Source organism: Lutra lutra, chromosome 6 (genome assembly GCF_902655055.1).
Source record: "Lutra lutra chromosome 6, mLutLut1.2, whole genome shotgun sequence".
NCBI classification, from domain to species: Eukaryota; Metazoa; Chordata; class Mammalia; order Carnivora; family Mustelidae; genus Lutra; species Lutra lutra.
Window position 1 is genome coordinate 53,603,169 of NC_062283.1, and position 24,214 is coordinate 53,627,382.

The 24,214-nt window shown below is 43.6% G+C and overlaps 1 protein-coding gene across 4 annotated transcripts in view; it reads right to left on the minus strand.

Moving 5' to 3' along the window:
- Positions 1-24,214, minus strand: part of PAQR8 (progestin and adipoQ receptor family member 8) — a 131,310-nt gene that overhangs the window by 38,480 nt on the left and 68,616 nt on the right. The window contains exon 1 of one of the 4 annotated variants that reach the window (XM_047732481.1): positions 7,897-8,089. The exons of 1 other annotated variant lie outside the window; for it this stretch is intronic. The gene's annotated coding sequence lies outside the window, so the exon portion shown is untranslated. Of the gene's footprint in view, positions 1-7,896; positions 8,090-24,214 lie in introns of those variants that run through there. 2 more of the 4 variants (XM_047732479.1, XM_047732478.1) reach the window with 2 other exon arrangements.

Consider the following 24,214-nt stretch of genomic DNA (forward strand, 5'->3'; position numbering starts at 1 on the left):
TTTTTTTTTTTTTTTTTAAAGATTTTATTTATTTATTTATTTATTTATTTATTTGACAGAGAGAGAGAGAGAGAGAGATCACAAGTAGGCAGAAAGGCAGGCAGAGAGAGAGGGAAGCAGGCTTCCTGCCGAGCAGAGAGCCCGATGCGGAACTCTATCCCAGAACCCTAAGATCGTGACCTGAGCAGGAGGCAGAGGCTTAACCCACTGAGCCACCCGGGTGCCCCCATTACCTAAATTCTTATGTTGAAGCCCTAACCTCTCCTGTGATGACTTGATATTTGAATGTGGGGCCTTTGAGAAGTAAGTAGGTATAGATGAAGTCATTAACGACTGGTTCTGCATGATGAGATGAGTGTCCTTTTAAGTAGAGGAAAAGAGCTCTTGCTCTGTTGCCCTCCTCTCCTTCCCCTCCACCCTCCTCTGCCATGGGAAGACACAACAAGAAGGCAGCCATCTGTAAACCAGGGAAGTGGCCCTTACCAAGAACTGAATCTACTGGCACCTCAATCTTGGACTTCCTAGTCTCCAGAAATGTGAGAAATAAACTTCTGTTGTTTAAGCCACCTTGCCTGTGGCATTTTGTTATGGCAACCGGAGCATATTAAGACATAGGGCCATTTCCCTGTTATTTAAACTGTCACCTAGACGCAGGAATCTAGATGTTAGAGAAATGGCAACAAACCAGTACTGGGGCAATAAAGAGCTCCCATAAAGAATGTGGGCCCAGCTCCGCTTCTTGGACAAGTCACAGCCTGTCTCCTCATCTGTGCAATGGGGCTAATCATAGTACCTATCTCACAGGATTGTTCTGAGAATTAAATGAAGTTAACACACACTTCCCTGACACTAACAAGTGCTCGATCAACAGTTATTATTTTTACAACGCTGAAGCCAGACTCATGCTCTAGTTGTAATTCTTTCTCGTAGGGTCTGCTAATCAGAAGAAGCAGAAAGATGTGGTGGACGGAGCCGTGTAGCGGTCATCAGAAACCCCTGTTTGAGTCCCTGTTTTTGACACTGTCTCATTGTGACTTCGACAAATGCCTTACCCTCACCAACCCCAAGTTCCTGTCATCTATAAAAAAAAATTTTTTTTTAAATCAATATAATGATACCTGTTCTCTAGGCCTCCAGAGGATGACTGCAAGTTGTATTTGACAAGAAAAATAAAAGCACTTCGAAATCTGTCCAGCAGATGCTCACAGGAATGTGGAAAGAGGTGAATTTGTCAATATTAATTAAATACCTCTAAAGCTCTAAAACAATGTTTTTCAAACTTTTTGACTGCAACGCATTAAAAGAAATGTATATTTTACATTGCAAACCAGGCACACACTGATCACTAAAACAAAAACTTAGCAAAATAATTCTTATGTTAGTTTGTTTACAAAGTAATCAGTCTCCCTCCATTCCTTCCTTCCTTCCTTCCTTCCTCCCTTCCTTCTTCCTTCCTTCCTTCCTTCCTTCCTTCCTTTTAATGCAGGTCATTAATTTCACAAGGCATGGTCCTAACTTTCAATTCTCACTAGGCATCAGAGTAACTTAAAAAATCTGATGCCTACGCCCTACCCATTGAAATTCTAAAGCAGGGGTGCCTGGGTGGCTCAGTTTGGGCGTCTGCCTTCAGCTCAGGTCATGATCCCAGGGTCCTGGGATGGAGCCCTGCATGGGGCTCCCTGCTTGGAGGGAAGCCTGCTTCTCCCTCTCCCACTCCCCCTGCTTGTGTTCCCTCTCTCACTGTGTCAATCTCTGTCAAATAAATAAATAATCTTAAAAAAAATTCTGAATCAATGGTTTGTGGTGGGGCTGAGGCATCAGCATTCTTAAGAGTGCCCCAGTTTCTAGTTCACAACTAAAAAAAAACCACTGTGATATTTACATCCTGGTCTGCTAAACACTCTCTGCCCCCAGAATGGCTGCCCCACCCCCACCATGCTGAAACTCTGTGGCTTACCCTGAGTGGATTACTCACTCAGTGTCTCTGGTGCAGAAAAAGGTAAACACAGAAAGACAGGAGGATCAAAGCAGAGCCTGGGTTTTATGGGAGGTCTCCTATCTTCTCCCAGATGGCTGGTAACCCCATGCAGAGTAAAAACTGAAGTGGATCTGGACCTGTCTTTAAAAAGTAAAGGGATCCCTAAAGAAGTTGCTGGAGTAGGAGGGGCTAAGAAAAAAAAAAAAAAAAAAAAAAAAGGGAAACTGCCAGACCTTGCTCATAGCCTGTTAACACAGCAGAGAAAGCTCTGACCCTGACACAGACTAGGGCCTGAGGAGATCCTGGAGATTAGCTCAGTTGGAAGGAGCTTTCCAGCCTAGCTATCTCCTTCCCAGTTTAGCCTAGATGAGAAAGCCTAGATGAAACGTAAGGGCCTTCAACCCAAACAGCTCACGGTTCCTCTACACCAGAGAGGTGTGGGGGGATTGACTGTTCTGTTCACCTGGCTGGAATCATCTTCAGCCTATACTTGGCTACCTAGCAGAACCAGGGCAGAGCCTGAGCCAGAATGCAGAAGGAACCCTGGGGGCCCGAGGTGTCTCTGCCCTACCCTGTCGCTGCCCTACTCTCAGACACAGATGGGATCAGGGCCTGGATTGGCTCTGTCTACAATGAGTTAAATGACTAAAGCTGTCTGTTTGAAGCCTAGTCCTAGATTTACTAACCAGACATAATACTAAAAGTTACAATTTACTGAGCACCTTCTGTGCACTAAGCACTTTCTATACATTATCTCATTTAATTCCACAATATCTCTTCAGGCACTAGTTATACAAAATCTCGGGTTTAAGGAAATTACCCAGGGACATGCCAGGATGCTAATGCATGTTGATGCCCACTCCAGATCCCATGCTCCAGTCCAGAGTTTCTTAGAACTACTGACATTTCAGTTGGTCATTCTTTGTTTTGGGGGCTGTCCTTTGCATTACATTATGCTTAGGAGCATCTCTGGCCTCTACCCATTACATGCCTTAACATCCCTCTCCCCTCCAGCTATGATAATAAAAAATGTTTCCAGACATTATCAGATGTGGGGAGCAGAGGAGGGGATCAGTACTCTAGTCTAAACCACCACCAGGCTGTCTTGTTTCCTGGTACTTTATAGGTACATTAACAATTACTCAGAAGAGAGAGTTGGAACCAAACACCACTATGGAGGTGATAATCAGAATATGCTAGGAAAGTCCTGTATAACAGTAATACTACCTTACGCTATAGTTATATATCACTTATAATTCACTGAGTATTTTTATAGGCATTATTTCCTTTCATGGCATATGACTGCATAGCAGGATCTCATTCCAAGAGCTAATCTACCTCAAAAATATGAACACTATTAAGAGATCCATATATTTAGTCTTCTCCAAGAAATTGAGGGAAAATAACAAGTAGTGAAATCCACACGACTCCTTAGTCCCATAAGCCATGAGAAGAAAAAACTTTTGCCACTGCATAGTCCTAAGGGAGCACCTTATGTGAACTCTTGTGGAGGACAAGTCTGTTTCTACCTCTGTCTCCTGCACACACCTGCCTAAAACAGAGAACTCACTAAACATTTTACGAAACATCTATTTCACAGCAACCCCTAGCTATTTGATTGATTAAAACTAAGGTAAAATTCTTTTTGCACTTTTTTACATCTCCCTAATTTGTATTACAACAAAAATCATAGAATTGGAAAAAAGTTAATGTCAATATTTATGAAAGAGCCAAGAGCTTAGTGCCAAGTTATTCTTCATTTAACAAAGCAGATCGAAATTCGAGTTTAAGGGGCGCCTGGGTGGCTCAGTGGGTTAAGCCACTGCCTTCGGCTCAGGTCACGATCTCAGGGTCCTGGGATCGAGCCCCGCATCGGGCTCTCTGCTCGGCAGGGAGCCTGCTTCCTCCTCTCTCTCTACCTGCCTCTCTGCCTACTTGTGATCTCTCTCTGTCAAATAAATAAATAAAATCTTTAAAAAAAAAAAAAAGAAATTCGAGTTTAAGTAAAACAAATGTGCACCAGAATCATCCTTTTCAGTACATGCCAAGAGAACGGTAGCTATTATATTAGAATAGTATTTGACTGATCAAGGAAAAGAATTATAGGAGGAGCTTTTAAAGTTTTTTCCTTTAGATTTTCACCAAACTGTTATACCTAATATACAATAAAAATAAGAATGTTCATTTAAAAAAAAACAACAACTAAATACAAAATAAAACAGCTAGCAATAGTTGCTTTTTAAGGTCACTTCAAAAATTCCTGAGAAGCTTGGAGAGTAAAAACAAAATGTTCCCATTCACGTATTCATTTGCAAAGCCCAGCAGAGGAAAAATATCATTATCTTGGAAATAGTAAATTCATACATGGCTTCAAAGGTATTTTATTTTATTTTTTTTTTACATACAGATTTTATTTATTTATTTGACAGACAGAGATCACAAGCAGGCAGTGAGGCAGGCAGAGAGAGAGGAGGAAGCAGGCTCCCTGCTGAGCAGAGAGCCCGATGTGGGGCTTGATCCCAGGACCCTGGGATCATGACCCGAGCCAAAGGCAGAGGCTTTAACCCACTGAGCCACCTTCAAAGGTATTTTAGGTGCCCCTTCAAAGGTATTTTAATATAAAACTATTAATAAACAGGGACACCTGGATGGCTCAGTCATTATGCATCTGCATTAGGCTCAGGTCATGATCCCAGGGTTCTGGGATTCAGCCCCATATCTGGCTTCCTGCTCAGTGGGAAACCTACTTCTCCCTCTCCCACTTCCCCCAGCTTGTATTCCCTCTCTCGCTGTGTCTCTGTCAAATAAATAAATAAAATCTCTCCCCGCCCCGAAAAAAAAACTATCAATAAACAGTATTAATAACAAAAATTGCTAGACTCTTTTGAGCACTTCTGTCAGACACTAGATTCAGTATTTTACATGCAGAAATCTCATCACAGCCTCGTGGGGGGCATGCTCATTAGCATCTTCATTTTAAGGTAAGAAAACTGAGTCTGAAAGAGATGAAATCACTTGCCCAAGATCACAGCTAGATCAAGATTCAAGCTCTGGGTGTATGAAGCTCATGTTATATAACCTTAAAAAAATTGGTAATTTAGGGGAAAAAATGGAAAAAGGATATGTTAATTTTTCATACTGTATGCCATGGAATCCCAAAACTGAAACACGTTTGCAGAACTCACTCTCTTCCCCTTCCTTCTATAGAGATCTTTCACATAAAAACTCAAGTACCAGGCATTAACTACATGTGGGGTAAGTGATTTCCTGGGCACCTTTTTTTGGTGAGAAAACAAATCTTTCTGTTTGTTTTGTCTTCTGTAAAAATGCACAGTGATGGAATCCGCCTGGGAAAGAGTACCTTGAAAGAGAGAAGAAAGGCTTATTTTTTCCAGCCCAGTAGGCCATGAGGTATAACAATAGATGATGGAACCAACTTTTTTACATGCACAGGAGAGCACATTCACCCAAATAAAGGTTGTACTTCAAAGCAATTACTTTCCAGTCCTAAACACATTTGCATACCTGTACTTGATGCCCCTTTTAAAACTGTCAGTCCTTCAAGAGGACTTTCATTACTTTAATGGGCATACTTCCTATTACAACCTCAATTCCTCACCTCAAAAACCAAGATTTGATCCCACTTGGTATTTGGCTGTTTCCCAACTGAGGGAGGTTTGCCATCACAGAGGCAATTCAATAAATGTGTTACAAACTCTGAAGGTAACTCCAAGGCAGGAGCTCCAAAATTATGCTCAGCAATGACAGCATCACTAAATCAGTCCACAGCGTGCCAAGATGAGTCTCTTCTGAAGGGGAGAAATACTCATTTGAATGTATAAATACGGGCATATTTATTTTAACATTTGGATAAAGAATTGAAAGAATCAGCTAGCTATGGCTAAGTAAATAAATATGCTGTGCAATAATGATAATGCAGATTTTGGTGCAAAGTTCTGACCACCCCCTTAATGAAACAAAAGCATATCCTGAAATGATACTTCCAAAAAGAATAAATCGTTTTCCATTAATTTGCATAATTATTGAAGAGATTTCCTTTTCATGAAGAAAAAAAAAAGAGGCCCAAAATAAGCTAGTTGCCAAAATAGTCCTTGGTCCTCCCAGGAAGCTTAAATCTCAGTGTGTGTGTCAGAATACCGACCTATCTCTACAGCAGAGAAGGAAAGGAGTGGGGATCATCTCTCTCCCCCTGCCCTTCAAAGCGCAGGAAACTTCCAGGGGAGAAATCCACTCAGTAGGATTCCTGGAGCCCTGGGTAGTCCTAAATTAACTTATATGAAATAATTAAACTAATTACCATACAAAATTAACCATATGGATAAGTTAATATACAATGTCATATTACTTAACTAGTTGAAGGGAGCTGGATACCCAAAATAAACAACAGGGGCAAAAACAAACAACAACAACAACAACAACAACAACAAAAACAGAAAATGCACTGGTCATTTGTTTATCTTTAGACACGCATTTGGCTACCCATTCACTGAGGCACAGCCTAGTGTCCTGCCAGGGACCTGGTCAAGGGTTTAGCAGCAGAGGGGTGGGTACCGGCTGTGAATATCTTAAGAGGGTAGTCAAAGGCCGTCCACCTTCCATGCAGGCAACTTCCTATTAACTTCAGTAAAGGAAGTCCATACCAACACAAACCAAAACTGCACACTAGTTCTCCTGTTTACTCGGCTGTGGAATGCAGTGCATTTGTGGGTGGTGTGTGTCCGTGTGAGCGTGCGTGCACGCCCCTCCTCTTGCTGATTTTCCTCCAGTTTTTACTCAGAAACAGCTCCTCACTGTATAGGAGAGTGGGGAGCAAGTAACACAAGTGGGTCTAAGAATTAAACACACCTTTATTATGAGTTGTGTCTGAGGTACAGCTTATAGGTAGAGCTTCTCCGCACATTTGCAATCTCACTCTTTACTCTTTTAAGCCCAGACTGTTCTCAATAGGTCCCAGGGCAAAATCACTTCTAACCCAGCCTAGAAATAGGCGATGCATTAAAGACCCCGTCCGGGCCCGCGGATCTGCCCCCGTCGGTCTGTGCTCCAGGGCCCACAGATGCACTGGAAGCTTCGGTGCCCTCGCTGCCTTCAGGTCCCCGCGCCGGTCAGCGAGGTGCGCCCCTCTCTCGGTCCCTCCCACCCCCGGTCTGTGGTGGCCTGGTCTTGCTCTCCGGAGTGCATGCCCTCTCGAGGTTTCCATGACCCCATTCCACCGAGAGGGTGCGTCCCCTAGGCCAAGACGTTCCGCGAGTCCCTGCCCCTTCACCCTCGTCCCCAGCCCCCCCCCCCCCCCCCCCCGGATCCCCAGCGGCGGCGTTCCATCTCTCCGACTCCATATGCCCCACAACGTATCCCCGGCTTGCCGCACAACTCCGTTTCCCGCGCCCCCTCCAGAAGAGACCCCCTCCATCCTTCCCCCAAAAAGCCCAAGCCTCACCACCCCCGACCCTTCCCCGGGCTCCCCTCCGGCCCCGCCCGCCTTGGGCTTCCTCCCCTTCGCACTCCCCTCCCGCCTTCAGTTCCCCTCCGCCCTGCGGAGGGCGCCCCAAGAATGCCGACAGGACACCCTTGTTCCGGCAGCGAACCTCTCCAACGTTGTGGTCCAGGTTCGGGCTCCGGGAGTCCCCAACGTCTGAATCCTGACCTGCCGCCTCACTCTCAGGGCTCGAGCTCTGCGACTCCCCAACACTGGAGCACTGACCCTGGTCCCCGGCCTCGGGTTCCTCAACATCCCGATTCTGGACACCCCTCGGAGCTCGGGGTCTGGGGCTCCCCAAGCCCGCCGTGCTGACATACCCCCCAGCCCCGGTGCTCGAGCCCGGGGGCTCCCCAACGGCGCGGTCCTGACCTCCCCTCCCCCCGCCCGCCCGCCCGCCGGCTAGGAGCCCCCGACTCACCGGCAGGGGCGGCGGCTGAGCCTGCGAGACAACCCAACCCAGCCCGGCCGCACTCCGGCTCGGGTTGCCGGCTACCAGCTTTCCGCAGGCAGCTGTGACTGCGGCGGGCACTGCACAGGGGAGCGGCCCGGAGGAGGGGACCGCCGGGGGGCGGGCACCGCCCGGCTCCGCCCCTTCCCGGCCGGAGGCGGGATGCGCAGACCCGCGCGCCCACCGCGCCCGCGGTGCCGCCTCACCGAGGAAGTTGAGTGACACCTCTTCCTTCCACCCGGGTCAGACCCACACAGCCCCCTTTCAGCCGGGAAGGCCCGAGGGCTGGAGAGAGAGAGAGACACGTTCATTACTGTCCTGTCTGTTCGAAGAACCCACTCCAGGGGGCCGTTTCCGAGGTTTTTTTGCTTTTTGTTTTTTCGAGGTGTTTTTGGAGTAGGGGAACGGCGGCAACAACGACAAACTTCATCTTTGATCTCAAGACCGACTCAAATTCTGGCCTCTGAACCACACGCATGTGCACATACTGGGTCATTTTGCCTGTGAGATCCTACTGTAACACACCAAGGAGGGCCCTTGCAGACACACATTTTCACGCCCCTGAGACACACCCGTGAAGTGCTCTCCTGTGACTTACACACCACACAAACACACCTCTTACACTGACAGGCGAGGGACCCACGTCTCTACCCCTATATCCTCAATCCACAGCTGGCTAGCCAGTGTGCAGTATCAATGATCTACACATAACAAGGGGACAGGGCAGGAGAGGAAATGCCACATCTGGTCCCAGACTTGCTCTCCTTGCCCACAATGTCTGTATTTTACCAGGACAAAAATACACTTAAGATGTAGGGGCATCAATTAACAAATCAGATTGGCTTTGCTATGAAAAAGCCTTCTCCGTTATCTGGAAAAAAAGAAAAACCGATCAGATCCTGAGAAGATGGCCTGAATCAATTCTCCTGGAGGAAGAATGTTTGATTCATGTCATTACTTTTCTGAGACACTCGGACCTAGCTCTGGTTTGCTGAAACCTGGCACTTTGCCCTTAGACCACCCTGCTCCAGTGACATGTTTAACACCTCACATTCGTACTGTGTTTTCACTTTTCAAAACATTTTAAAATCCGTTATCGTCTTTATCTTCAGCGAAACAGCATGAAGCAAAGATAGAAGGTTTTCCAACAAGGTCATTTGAACTTCATAAATGAAGACTTTTAGATCCAGCAGTCCAACGGACGGGTTTAAAGCCGAATCAGGACTAGGAAAGAGAAAGGGACCCTGTCTTCAGGGCCGCTGATATTCCCACAGAATCACAGGTCCAGCACACATAGATACTGGTGGAAATGTCACAGAAGACCCTTGGCAGATTTGCCCTCTCCATCTCTGTTTCACCCCCAAAGATGTCAGGGAATTCTCCATACTCACACAAAAAAAAGCCCTCAATATTAATAGGCATTTATTTTTTGGCCAGAGATCATAAATTACAGCAGAACTGATAGACAGGGGATTAAAAAGTCCCCTTTTTTCCTCTCTCTGCCACTCTAGAAAGAAAATTACAGGTTAGCAAATATGAAGGCCCAACCACGGTTCAATTCAGCTGTAGGGGGCTGTCAGACCTGAAGAGTCTGTGAAATGGATGTTAATTATGCCTGCAGATTTTCTTCTCCCCGGAGAGTCCCTCTACCTGGAGCGAGGATAGGGTTCTCTTGTCTTAAATGAAAACCAACAAGTCCTTTAAGATTTTCTTCGTGTCACAGTAAGAAAATGGTAAGTGGGGACCCCTGGGTGGGTAAGTGGTTAACTGTCTGATCCCAGCCAGCGTCCTGGGATTGAGTCCCTTGTCAGGCTTCTTGCTCAGGAGGGAAACTGACTCTCCTTCTGCCTGCCTCTCCCCTGCTTGTGCACTCACGCTCTCTCTCTCTGGCAAGTAAATAAATAAAACATTAAAGAAAAAAAAAAAGGAAAAGGAAATGGTAAATGTCCCTTTCCTATAAGCCTTTATCTAGGGGACAGGTATAAAAGTGCAGCCTCGGGGCGCCTGGGTGGCTCAGTGGGTTAAGCCGCTGCCTTCGGCTCAGGTCATGATCTCAGGGTCCTGGGATCGAGTCCCGCATCGGGCTCTCTGCTCAGCGGGAAGCCTGCTTCCCTCTCTCTCTCTCTCTGCCTGCCTCTCCGTCTACTTGTGATCTCTCTGTCAAATAAATAAATAAAAAATCTTAAAAAAAAAAAAAAAAAAAGAAAGTGCAGCCTCAAGTGTAAGGGGTGTCAGCCATTTTTATCTGGGGGCAAGGATTCTGTTTTACAAGTGGTGCGTCCAGGCCACGAGATAAAGAGAGCTGGTTTCTCATTCGTCTCATGTTTTTTTCTTTTAAGTATGGTAAATGTTACCATCTTAACCTTTTGAAAACACTTCTAATTGTGGTAAACATAATAAAAAATTTGCCACCTTAACCATTTTTTAAATGTACAGTTCAGTAGTGCTAAGTACATCCACATTCTTCATGCCTTTTAAAACTATCTAGATCTCACGCTACCTTCTTCTATTTTTTACTCGGAGGTGATGGCCCACTTCAGTTTGGGTAGTACAAGTGACATTTTGGTAATTCTGGAAAAAAAGATCCCTAAAGTGACCTTACTATTTTTGAATTAATGATAAAAGCCTCCTGGATCTTTCATAAGGATAGTAGGAAGGCCTTTAGTATATAGAAAGTCAGGGCCAACCTCCCTCCATGTAACACTTTCATCTGGCAACATTTTGACTTGCGGTTTTTCCAAAGCTGGAAACAGGCAAGATCTGGGATAGTACAGAATTTTCTCCAAAAGGAATGCTAAACTGCTAACCCAATCAACATTCTATCAGACACATTCCCCGTCCAGACTGCCTTGAGAGCCACAGACACAGCCAATATACAGCATAATTAAAAAATAGATATGCAAGATTAAGGAGCTATTTTTGTCCCAAACTCTAACAAAATAATTTGGTCCATTTTATGTTGTATACATACCACAATGACACTGTTTTTCTATTGCTTTCATAGTATGTTTACATAGCATTGTTTTTTCCAAGAAGCTCAAAGTGCATGTGATGACATTGTATTCCTAAACTTCATGTATTTTATGTGAAGCAGGAAGTGGATAGGAACTGTTAGCCTTACAGTGACACGGAGAAATTGAAGTGTGCTGTAGTTAAACCATCTGCTGGACATCTCTACTGGTTTATACTGGTCTATCCCAAAAGACCTACTCCTGAAAACGCATACAAGAAAGAGTGTTGTTTATAAACACAAGTTAGGGGCACCTGGGAGCTCAGTCATTAAGCGTCTGCCTTTGGCTTAGGTCATGATCCCAGGGTCCTAGGATCGAGCCCCGCATCAGGCTCCCTGCTCAGCGGGAAGCCTGCTTCTCCCTCTTCCACTCCCCCTGCTTATGCTCCCTCTCTTGCTGTCTCTCTCTCTCTGACAAATAAATAAATAAAATATTTTAAAATAAATAAATACCACTAGTTATTTTTGTTTTCATTTTACATCTCATGGGCAAACTGAGGGTGGGGAGTTTTTTCACTGTCTGGGCAGAGAAAAGGAGAAGCACCTTGCATTATGGACCATTATCCCATACCTTACATAAAAATTAACTCAAAATGGATTAATATTTGAATAAGACCAGAAACCATAAAAGTACTAAAAGAAAACATAGGCAGTAAGCTCCCTAACATGGCTCTTGGCCATGTTTTTTGGATCTGACTTCAAAGGCAATGGCAACAAAAGCAAAAATAGACCAATGGGACTACATCAAACTAAAAAGCTTCTGCAAAGCAAAGGAAACCATCAACAAAATAAAAAAGCAGCCTACTAAATGGGAAAAGATATTTGCAAATGATATATCCAATAAGGGGTTAATATCCAAACAACATAGAAAACTCATACAACTCAATAACAACAATAATATCCAAACCCCAGATAATCCAATTTAAAAATGGGATTTAAAATGAGAAGATCTGAATAGGCATTTTTCCAGAGAATAGGCCATGTAGATGGCCAACAGGCACATGAAAAGATTCACTGATCATTGGGGAAATGCAAATTCAAATTCGCAATGAGATATCATGTCCCATCTGTCAGAATGGCTATTATCAGAAAGACAAGAAGTAAGAAGTATTGGCAAGGATGTAGAGAAAAGGGAATGCTTGTATGCTGTTAGTGGGAATGCAAATTGGTGCAGCCAATATGGAAAACAGTATGGAGGTTCTTCAGAAAACAAAAAATATGATCACCCTATGGTCCAGCAATTCCATTGCTGGGTATTTCTCCAAAGAAAATGAAAACACTAATTAGGAAAAACACATGCACTCCTACATTCATTGCAGTGTTATTCACATAGCCAAGATATAGAAATAACCAAAGTGTCCATCAATGGATGATTGTACAAAGAAGATGTGGCATACACACACACACACAAACACACACACACACACACATATACACACAATGACATACTATTTAGCCATAGAAAAGAATGAAATCTTGCCATTTGTGAAAACATGGATGGATCCTGAGGGAATTATGCTAAGTGAGATAAGTCAGGCAGAGAAAGTATGATTTCACATATATATGGAATCGAGAAAACAAAACAAATGAACAAACAAAAACAAGCAGAAACTCATAGGCGCAGAGAACAGATTGGTGGTTGCTAAAGGGGAGGGGGCCTGGAAGGGAGTAAAGAGGTGCAAATTTCCAATCATAAAATAAGTAAGTCATGGGGATGCAATTTAGAGCATGGTGACTACGGTCAATAATATTGTGATGTATATTATGTAATGTTATATGGTGACAGAAGAAACTAGACTCATTGTGGTGATAAGTTTGCAATCTACAAATAGCAAATCATTATTTGAACACGTGAAACTAATATAGTGTTATACATCAATTATACTTTAATAAAAAAAAAAAGTTTGGGCTTGAAAATCAGGCCATCTTGAATCTGAGTCTTATTACCATCACTTAGAGCCTTTGGTACTGTACTTCAGGCTCCTTATCTGTAAAATGGAAATAATAATTATACCTGCTTCATATATGTATTGCTAGGATTAAGTGAAATAACACACATTAAGCACTCAGCACTGTGCTTTTCACATAATGAGGGCTTGATAAAGGTGAGTAAAAAAGCCATGGCTTCCTGGAAATGGTTGCTTATAGGATCTTTGTTCTAACACTTTCTACTTGAAGAGAAGATATACTTATTCCAGTGGGCTGCATAGGAGTAATCTGGAGAAAGTTGAATTATCTGTATTTTTTTTAAAGATTTTATTTATTTATTTGATGGAGAGAGAGAGAGAGATCACAAGTATGCAGAGAGGCAGATAGAGGTGTGGTGGTAGGGTGGGTGGGGGGCGGAGGGGATGGGGAGCAGGCTCCCTGCCAAGCAGAGAGACAGATGCAGGGCTCCATCCCAGGACCCTGGGATCGTGACCTGAGCCGAAGGCAGAGGCTTAACCCACTGAGCCACCTAGGTGCCCCAAATATCTGTATTTTTAACTGTTAAGTCAAATCTATCCATTCCTTAACATTCCTTCCTCACACAGACATCCACACTTAGTTCTTTCTCTCCCCCTTTTTCTCTCTCTTCCTCCCTTCCTCCTTCCCTCTTTCTTCCTCCCTTCCTTCCTCCCTCTCTCTCCCCCCCTCCCTCCCTCTCTCCCTTCCTTCCTTGTAGGCACCACATCCAGCATGGAGCCCAACACAGGGTTGAACTCACGACCCTGAGATCAACACCTGAGCTGAGATCAAGAGTAGGAAGCTTAACCAACTGAGCCATCCAGTCCCCCCCACACTCAGCTTTTCTATTTTCTAAACTGCCAGCTGGCCAAGTGGGGAAACGACCGTGATACTAATTTCACACATAGGCTTCTAATGAACTGAACCAAATTAAAATTAAAATTAAAAATAATGGTATTCTTGTATTGTGTGTCTATGTTTCTTATTTAATAGTGAAATGGTAGAGGTTAATTAATTTAATTTCATCTGGAGTGGTTTACTCCTTTTTTCCCCACTTTCTTTCTTTCTTTTTTTTTTTAATTTTTTTATAAACATATATTTTTATCCCCAGGGGTACAGGTCTGTGAATTGCCAGGTTTACACACTTCACAGCACTCACCATAGCACATACCCTCCCCAATGTCCATAACCCCACCCCCCCTCTCCCAAACCCCCTCCCCCCACCTACCCTCAGTTTGTTTTGTGAGATTAAGAGTCACTTACAGTTTGTCTCCCTCCCAATCCCATCTTGTTTCATTTACTTCTTAATGATAACAATTAACTAACAATTCAGGAAGCAAACCAATTAACACATGTAGATGCGAGAGACAAAATGCAGCAATTGCTCCTGGTCATGAGTTAGGTTGTGTGGCCCTGCATTTGACCTCCCACTCTTTTGCAACTCGTGCCAGGTGGAAGAGCTTCAGTGGGAAACTATAAGGATGAATGATAAAATGGGCAACCAGTTACCCTTTATATAATCAATAAAACAATATAAATTCCTACATTCCAAGGATGTTTGAAGTATGTAAGTGTTAATTTGAAGATTTGTTCTAAACAAGCCTTAAATTTAGAAAATATGGTTTATAATTGGGTCATGGTAATTGAATGGCAAATAGAAGTGTGGCTATTAAAATATGAGGTTTTTACTTATTCTTTAGAAGACTGAAAAGCCTCAGAGTAAATAAGGTGGTTGCCCCCTTCTTGGAAGGTCCTAACAATTAAGTTTCTTCCCTTCACTTTGCTTCTGATTCTTAGTCATTATATCCTGTGGGAGGGAGGTGGAGGGCAAGCCCTGACTCTGGGGAAAATCAGAGGAATTGAACTTTTAAGACTGAGGTCAAAAATTTGGGGAAGTAAACATTTTTTAGTCTGCCCAACTCCAATTCAATCTGGACTGTATTCTAAAGGGAGATTTAGGCTAACAGACACATAAAAAAATGTTCATCAGCATTAGCCATCAGGGAAATTCGAATCAAAACCACATTGAGATACCACCTCTCACAAGTTAGAATGGCCAAAATCAACAAGACAGTAAACAACGTGTGTTGGAGAGAATGTGGAGAAAGGGGAACCCTCTTACACTGTTGCTGGGAATGCAAGTTGGTGCAGCCACTTTGGAAAACAGTGTGGAGATTCCTTAAGAAATTAAAAATAGAGCGGGGCACCTGGGTGGCTCAGTGGGTTAAGCCTCTGCCTTTGGCTTGGGTCATGATCTCAGGGTCCTGGGATTGAGCCCCACATCAGGCTCTTTGCTCAGCAGGGAGCCTGCTTCCCCCTTTCTCTCTGCCCGCCTCTCTGCCTGCTTGTGATCTCTCTCTCTCTCTCTCTCTCTCTGTCACATAAATAAATAAAATCTAAAAAAAAAAAAAGAAATTAAAAATAGAGCTACATTATGACCCTGCAATTGCACTACTGGATATTTACACCAAAGATACAGATGTAGTGAAAAGAGGAGTCATATGTACCCCAATGTCCATAGCAGCAATGGCCACAATCGCCAAACTGTGGAAAGAACCAAGATGCCCTTCAACAGACAAATGGATAAAGAAGATGTGGTCCATATATACAATGGAATATTACGCCTCCATCATGTATCAACATGGATGGGTTTGGAAGAGATTATGCTGAGTGAAATAAGTCAAGCAGAGAGAGTCAATTATCATATGGTTTCACTTATTTGTGGAACATAAGGAATAACATGGAGGACATTAGGAGAAGGAAAGGAGAAGTGAATTGGGGGAAATCGGAGGGGGAGATGAAGCATGAGAGACTGTGGACTCTGAGAAACTGAGGGGAGTGGGAGGTTGGTGAGGCTGGGTGGTAGGTATCAAGGAGGGCACATATTGCATGTAGGACTGGGTGTAGTGCATAAACAATGAATCTTAGAACACTGAAGGAAAAAAAAGGACAAATTGATAAAAACAATTTTTGGATTCTAAAAATAAAAAATAAAAAATAAAGGGAGATTTAGGAGGGACGTTTCTCAGCTTTAGGACTGGAGAAAAAGAGCAATGTGAAGTCACCCAGGATGGAAAACTGAGGCTTGAACCTCTGGCCTTTGCCATGCCCCCACTGGGTGCTGCAGAGGGAAGTATACAACCCCTTTTAGTTCATTTCTGTCTATCATCTATCATCTAAGTCAGGTTCATGAGCAAAGGCACAGACCATCCTCTGTTAAACAGTGGTGGGGTAGGGCCAGAATCCCCTACAGTGGCAGAATGCTCCATCCATTTCCTTTTAGTTGATGTCTGTCTAAAAGAGACTTATCTTGGCTCTCAGTTCTTTTAAAGAGCATGGAAAGATGAAAATGGCAATTTTGGCCAACATGACTTACAATTGCATTATTCATGCTTGATTCTGGCCTGGTTTCAGGGTTTTAATGATTTTAAAAAGAAAAAAAAAATCAATGCAACAACTGACCAGTTTAAGCCAGCTCACGTTCACCGAGTCTGTTTTTACTGCTTAGTGATAAGCCAGGGAGCCAGAACTGGCCCATCCATGAAGCCATCTGGAGATCTGGAGATCTAGGGCTATACTCAAGGAGAGTATGGGGGAGAAGAGGGGAGATCAAGGGCTACCCCAGTCCAGACTACAGGAGTAGAATAGACAAATCGGAGTCTTCTCCAGTTCATATATATACCTCTCTGAATGAGTCCAGTGACCTGAATGTTGTGCCAGGTTTAAAGTTTTAAGTGTGGTCCAAAGTGACCTTTGGCCTAATGAGATAAAGCATCTTGAACTGACCCCTCTTACATCATTACATCATCTGTAATTCTCTCAGCTCCATTAGACTGTAGGCTCCTAGGCAGCAACGTTTGTGTCCAGCCATTCATTGCCACACACATATGACCTAGCACATAGTATGTGCTGGAAAAAAATCACCAAATAAGTGAACAAATAATGTGAATGCTCTGCATATTTGGAGTCCAGTGAGCCCAGGAGTCCATGATTATCCACTCCAGAACCTTAGAGGATGGCAGAATGATCTAGAAATGGAACAGAAAAGACTATGCCCCTGGGGTGGAAACAATGAGGATAAGAAAAAGCAACTGAGGAGAAACATGTTTTTCCATTTGGGAGAGGGGGAGAGAGAATAAAAAAGAATGAGCAAGGGTAATTCTGGGTCCCTAGCAGGACATGCTACAGAAATAGACCACTCCATTTTTTTTTTTTTTTTAAGTCAAACTGAATTGAACTGAAGTAAACTGAGTTGTGGAATTCATCCTGAAGAGTTCAAACTAAAGTAAAATTCTTGGGGTGCCTGGCTGGATCGGTCAGTAGAGCATGTGATTCTTGATCTTGAGGTTATAAGTTTGAGACCCACATTAGGCACAGAGATTACTTAAAAATAAATACCTTAAAAAAAAAAAAAAAACTAGGGTCATCTGGGTGGCTCGGTGGTTAAAGCCTCTGCCTTTGGCTCAGGTCTGGAATAGAGCCCCACATCAGCCCCACATGGGGCTCTCTGCTCGGCAGGGAGCCTGCTTCCCCCCCCACCCCCACCTGCCTCTGCCTACTTATGATCTCTTTCTCTCTGTCAAATAAATAAATTAAAAACAAACAAACAAAAAACTAAAGTAAATCTCTCTCCCTCCTTTATTCTCCCTCTCAATTAAATTTCTCTGGTTACTCTTCCCACTAGATCATGATTCTCCAGCCCTGAAGATACCCAGGGAGGAATCTGGAAGCCACTCTAGGCATAGAGATCCAACTTTATTGGGTCTTTCTCCCTAAATGTTCCTGAGAGCCTCCAAGAATAACCTAACAGCCTGGGTATTTTGACCAGAATCTTAGAACCCTGGCGATGCCAATGGGGAGTTTCAGCAGGAAGCTCACAGGGCAAATAGTCTTTGGAGTAAAATATGATGACTGAGTCCTGACCAAATTAACAAGGGTCCATACACAAGACAGAATACTGTACTGTCATCAAAAATTGTGCCGACCACGTGGCATAGAAAAACTTGCGATCTGCAGTTCTGCAGTTCAGTAAAATACCAGGTTATGCAGTGTGATCCAATTTTTTTTTAAAAGACCTATATGGGGGGTACTTGGCTGTCTCAGTTGGTGGAGTGTGACTCTTGATTTCAGGGTTGTGAGTTTGAGCCCCTCATTGAGTGTAGAGATTACTTAAAATTAAAATCTGGAAAAAAAAAAAGGGAAAGAGAGAGAGATCTATGCACCAAAAGAAAGAAAAGAAAAAGAAAGTTGTGCACTCATAATGGTTATTTCTAGATGATGATATTCCAGGAGAACTTAATTTTTTAAAATAATTTTCAACATTTTTCAAAAAATCCTTAATAAAATAAACAATAAACAAATGGCTGTTGTTCATTGTTCTGCACCTAAATATAATTTTAATGGACTATAATTAATTGTAGATTTCTAAAGGACAAAAATACAATGAAGTTAATTACAGCAATTGTGATGTGTCAGTGCTTCTGAGCTCATAACAGCAACAAACAAGTATCTTTATTCTCTTTTTAAAATAGATGTTAAAAGAGGTAACTAGCTCAAGGCAACCATAAACAGTGTCAGAGTCACTCCATCATCAGTGGTACAGCGCAGCGGGTGGCAGGAAGGTCAAAATCAGCATGCTTAGATTCCAAGAACCTGAGGTTCTTGGAGGGGACACTGAGTGCAATAGGCAATGTGCTCCTTCTCTTAACAACCACTAATGGGCATGACTGGCTCCTTCAGTCAGCTCCTTTGAATCTAAATGGTTTCCCTTCCTGCCATGTTCCTCTTTAATGGTGCATTTGACATCTCTTCTCCCCTCTATTAAATTGGGGCTGGAAGAGAACTGTGCTGGCTGACCCAATTTTATTGAGATTGGGTCCAGTAAAATTTGCAACAAGATGAGGATGGGCTGCCTTAAGTCTCTCTCTCTCTTCTCTCTTCCTCTTAAGAAAAATCCAATTAGGGGCGCCTGGGTGGCTCAGTGGGTTAAAGCCTCTGCCTTTAGCTCAGGTCATGATCCCAGGGTCCTGGGATAGAGCCTTGCATTGGGCTCTCTGCTCATCAGGGAGCCTGCTTCCTCCTCTCTCTCTGCCTGTTTCTTTGCCTACTTGTGATCTCTGTCTGTCAAATAAATGAATAAAATCTTTAAAAAAAAATCCAATTAGCCCTGATCTCTCTACATTTTTGACAAGGGGGTCAGCAAATCGTTGAGGTGAGGTAAGGAGGGAAATACCTTACTCGGAGCTGTGAGGGCACTAAATAAGATTTGGTCTGGAGACAAAGGTACCTGTGTCTATTATTTGACATGCAGTAGTCTATTATTAATTCTTTCATCTATTCAGAAAATATTTTTTTTGACCACCTAGGTGCTAAGAGCATTCTGCTAAGACCTGAGGCTAAAGAGGTCCACTTGAAGCGATCCCTATCCTCCCATTCAGTGGAGAAGACATTTATACAAATAATTATGATACGCTCTGGCAAGGGCTGTAAGAGACAGGTACTGGATGTTTTTCCCTGTATGGAAAAACAGGGGAGGAGCCTCACCGAGCTCCTTTGTCACCTGGCTTATTGTGTTGAGAGGGTCAGGAAAATCTCAAGGGAAGTCATGAAGGATGAGAACTAACGAGGAGATGGGAGAAGAGAGAAGCATTCTGGCAGGTACAGAAGCTGAGAGGTACGCAACAGCAGCGCACTAGCAGGGCATGACAAAGGACAGTGTGTAGGGCATGAGTGGATGTAAGCCCTGCTTACAGCCCTCAACAAGGAACGAAGAGACTTAATCAATCACGCACGCACGTGCGATATTAAAGAAGGCCACTCCCCTTTCCCTGTTTCCTCCAGCCTCTGGCAACCACAAATTATCTTTCTGCTCCCATGGATTTGCTTTTTCTGGATATTTTATGTAAATGGAGTCATCTAATACGCGGCTTTCATGTCTGGCTTCCTTCAGTTAGCATGGTGTTTTCAAGGTTCCTCTATGCCGTAGCAGGTATCAGCACTTCATTCAGAAGGCTGGTGTTTAATCTTTAGCAAAGTTTCTGCATTCCCATCTTTGACTTATAAGGCTCTCTTGGACCTCTTGAGTACATCCCTCAAAGTTGAGAAGGTGGGTCCCTTCATTCATCTATAGAATTTGCTGACAGGAGCCATAAAAATCATCCTCAACTACTCCCTGAAGGCGTCGCTGACTTTTTCAGCCTATAAGATTGTCTTCTTTTTCTGACCCCCAGGGCATACACTGTGGGCCTCATGCAATTAAATGCCTGGTTCTATACATCTCCCCTGCCTTCCTTCTCAAATCAGAGTGAAAGCTTCCTTCTCAAATGAGAGAGGGTAGGGAGTATCCTGTGCTATATTTTTCTTCTATTGTTTGCAACACTTAACACAACATCCTACAGAATTATTCCTACTATCAAATAGGAACCAAAATGACACTTAAATTCTCTCTCTAATTGCGAAAAATTTTCCAGGGACGCTATTCATTTTAAAAATGGATTTGACAGGGCACCTGGGTGGCTCAGTGGGTTAAAGCCTCTGCCTTCGGCTCAGGTCATGATCCCAGGGTCCTGGAATCGAGCCTCGCATCGGGCTCTCTGCTCGGCAGGGAGCCTGCTTCCTCCTCTCTCTGCCTGCCTCTCTGCCTACTTGTGGTCTGTCAAATAAATAAATAAAAATCTTAAAAAAAAATGGATTTGACTATTTTTTTTCTTAGACTCTGTGATAGACTGCTTCTAGATAATTGCCTAGTTCATGATTATTTCCCATTTTCTAGAAACTGGTCTTCTTCTATCCCGATTCCAGGCTGATAGAATGCCCTTATCCAGCTGTATTGGTTCTTCATGGCTGGTGTTCATTCTCAGCGGTTGGCGCTCATCCCATAGCAACTGTTAAATATTTTCAATACCACTCCTGTGCTGCCATTTACCCTGTAGCCACAACAGTATACAGCAGGGTTGTTTGTTTGTTTGTTTTCCAATATGACTGTGCCGCACTGGTCACAGCTAGATGGTCCAGGAAAAGGCACTTGACCCAAGCTTTGACAATTAGTCCCCTTTCATGAAGCATTTGGATTTGGTTAATCCTTAATCTCTGTGATGTTTTGAACAACAGGAAAGTAAATTCAGGAGATCTACTGGCAGCATGCACACTGGAAAACTGGACAAAGCCAGCTGGAGCAAATAGGAGAAAGAAGACAGTGAGGGAGTCCTTCCTATGGAGAGAAGCCTGCAAGAGATGGAACAAGAGTCTTAAGGCCATCCAAACCCTTGGCTGGCTCTTTCTCTACCCTTAAATTCTATCAAAAGCTTATGTATCTTTATGTATTGACTTAATTTATTAAGGTACCAAAATTCTTGTTTTTTTTTTAAATTTTTAAAGATTTTTATTTATTTATTTGACAGACAGAGATCAAAAGTAGGCAGAGAGGCAGGCAGAGAGAGAGTGGGGGAAGCAGGCTCCCTGCTCAGCAGGGAGCCTGACGTGGGGCTCGATCCCAGGACCCTGAGATCATGACCTGAGCTGAAGGTAGAGGCTTAACCCACTGAGCCACCCAGGCACCCCCAAAATTCTTGTTTTTGAGGAAAAGAACCAGAAAGGAGAAGAACTACTTTTTTTAAAAATTCCTTTCCCCTCCCTCCCTCATTTCCTCAACTCCCAACCCTTTCTACCCAGGCTGATGTTCAACTGGTATGCACCTTTGTGGCTTTGGTGGGTTTTAAATATTCTGTGTATCATCTTGCTTCTCAAATCCTCATCCCTTCACTCTCAGACACCCTACCCTGCATGTTCCTGCCAGCACAATGGGAAGAAGGATCAGAATCAGGTTTTGTTTGAGTCAAAGGAAATACACTAATGTGCCATTCCTTGCACATTAGAGTTTCCAACAAGTATATCTTTTTAGCTTTAGCTAGCTCCAGTGAGTTTCTGTTATTGATAACCAAAAGAGTTCTAATTGAGAATGCTTTTATTATTATTTTTTTAATTTTTAAAAAGATTGATTTATTGGAGCGCCTGGGTGGCTCAGTTGGTTAAGCATCTTCCTTCTGCTCAGGTCATGATCCCGGGGTCCTGGGATCAAGCCCCACATTCAGATCCCTGCTCAGCAGGGAGCCTGCTTCTCTCTCTCCCTCTGTTGCTCCCCCTGCTTGTGCACTCTCTCACTCTCTGTCAAATAAATAAATAAACAAATAAATCTTACGAAAAAGATTTATTTATTTTAGAGAAAATGAGAGAGAGAGAGAGGGCCCACACACTCATGCACAAGGGATGGGAAATGGAGAATCCTCAAGGAGGTTGCCTCCTGAGCGCAGAGCAAGCCATCGCAGGGCTTGATCCCACGACCCTGAGATCATGACCTGAGCTGATATCAAGAGTGGGCTGTTTAATTGACTGAGCCACCCAGGCGCCCCAGTAGAGAAGGTTTTCAATGTAAACGTTAACATTTTTTAAAAAATGGAGTTAGACTTTAGAAATCCCTCTGTCATTTGACAGATGAGCAAACAGATCCTGAAAGCCAGGGAGCTTGTCTGGCATCATACAGATGTGTGAGGTTGGAGACTGTAGATCTCCTTGTATTCACTCTGGTTATCTTCCCCTTCAATACTCCCTCTCCTTCCCTGCCTCACACCTCTGGCATCATGCAAATATGGAAGATGCTTGCATCATTGGGCAGCAGAAGAAATTAATCAGTGCTTGTTTGACTTGCCCTTATAACTATCACTGATAGGGGCACCTGGGTGGCTCAGTGGGTTAAAGCCTCTGCTTTCAGCTCAGGTCGTGATCTCAGGGTCCTGGGATCGAGCCCCGCATTGGGCTCTCTGCTTGGCAGGGAACCTGCCTTCCCCCTCTCTCTCTGCCTGACTCTCTGGCTACTTGTGATTTCTGTCAAATAAATTAAAAAAAAAATAACTATCACTGATAAGGAGCCTACAGCTGCGTTTTAGGGGGTGTGGGCCGCTTTGAATCTATCAACAATTCTTGTTGCATTGTGGGAAGATCTTGGCTGTGGCTGACAAGCAGGAACTGATGCACACTGTATGGTGGTTTAATTCAGTAATTACCAAATAAAGACAGCACTGAACTGCCTCACACACATTAAGAGGATTTTCTGCTCTTTGCTTTGCTACTGCCATGCTCTCTGACCGCGGCCCCCCCACCCGCCACCTGATGGTACCACCATAGCATAGCACACTGTCTTCTCTTTTGGACTGCCACTTCCACTTTCTGCAGTCTCTGTCCTAGTCTACACTAGGCAAAGGAAAGTGAGGAAACCTAGAATATCTCACATCATCAAGGATGTCCTGTATCACTGGTTATGAAATTGTTCTTTGGCCAAGTCCCAGCCGGGCTGCAGGTAGCATGTGTGCTGCTTGGCACAGCAAAATGCCTTATGTCTAGCCAGATGCTTTGAGCAAGCCAAGGGGAAACATGATCACAGTCTGTAGACACTCTGCATGTCTGCCGCGACAGAATACCTTTCACGTTAGGGCATAAGACACCCAGCTGGATGGACTCACGAGGTTTAGTCCCTGCTCCCACAGTAACAATCCTGTGTTGTTGTTTTTTTTTTTAAAGATTTTATTTATTTGTTTGACAGACAGAGATCACAAGTAGGCAGAGAGGCAGGCAGAGAGAGAGGAGGAAGCAGGCTCCCCACTGAGCAGAGAGCCCGATGCGGGGCTCGATCCCAGGACCCTGGGATTATGACCTGAGCCGAAGGCAGAGACTTTAACCCACTGAGCCACCCAGGCGCTCCAACAATCCTGTGTTTTGATCCCACTTTGGTCACTATTTTCAGTGCAGCTGCAGATACATCACTTAAATCTTCTCCATTTCCGTTTGTTTATGCAAAAGTACACCACTGACTTACTTCCGAGTCTCTGTTATTCGGAATCTCATGGCTTTGTCCATGCTATTTTTATTGTTCTTGTTAAATATTCTCTCATTTGTTGCCAAAATAATCATTTGTAGCCAAATAACCTATGTCGACCCCAGGCTGTAATTTTTTTTTTTAAGATTTCATTTATTTATTTGACAGAGAGATACAAAAGAGAGCATAAGCAGACAGAGCAACAAGCAGAGGGAGAAGGAGAAGCAGGCTCTCCACTAAGCTGGGAGCCCAATGGGGGGCTTGATCCCAGGACCCTGGAATCATGACCTGAGCTGAAAGCAGATGCTTACCAACTGAGCCACCCAGGCGTCCCTACCCCAAGCTGTAAGTTTCTTGAAGGCGAATACCGTCAACTGTTTTGTATATTGCCAGGAGAGCAGCATTTACAAATCCATTAAAACCTTGAGTATAAGTACTTCATAATGATACTTCCATTCAATTTA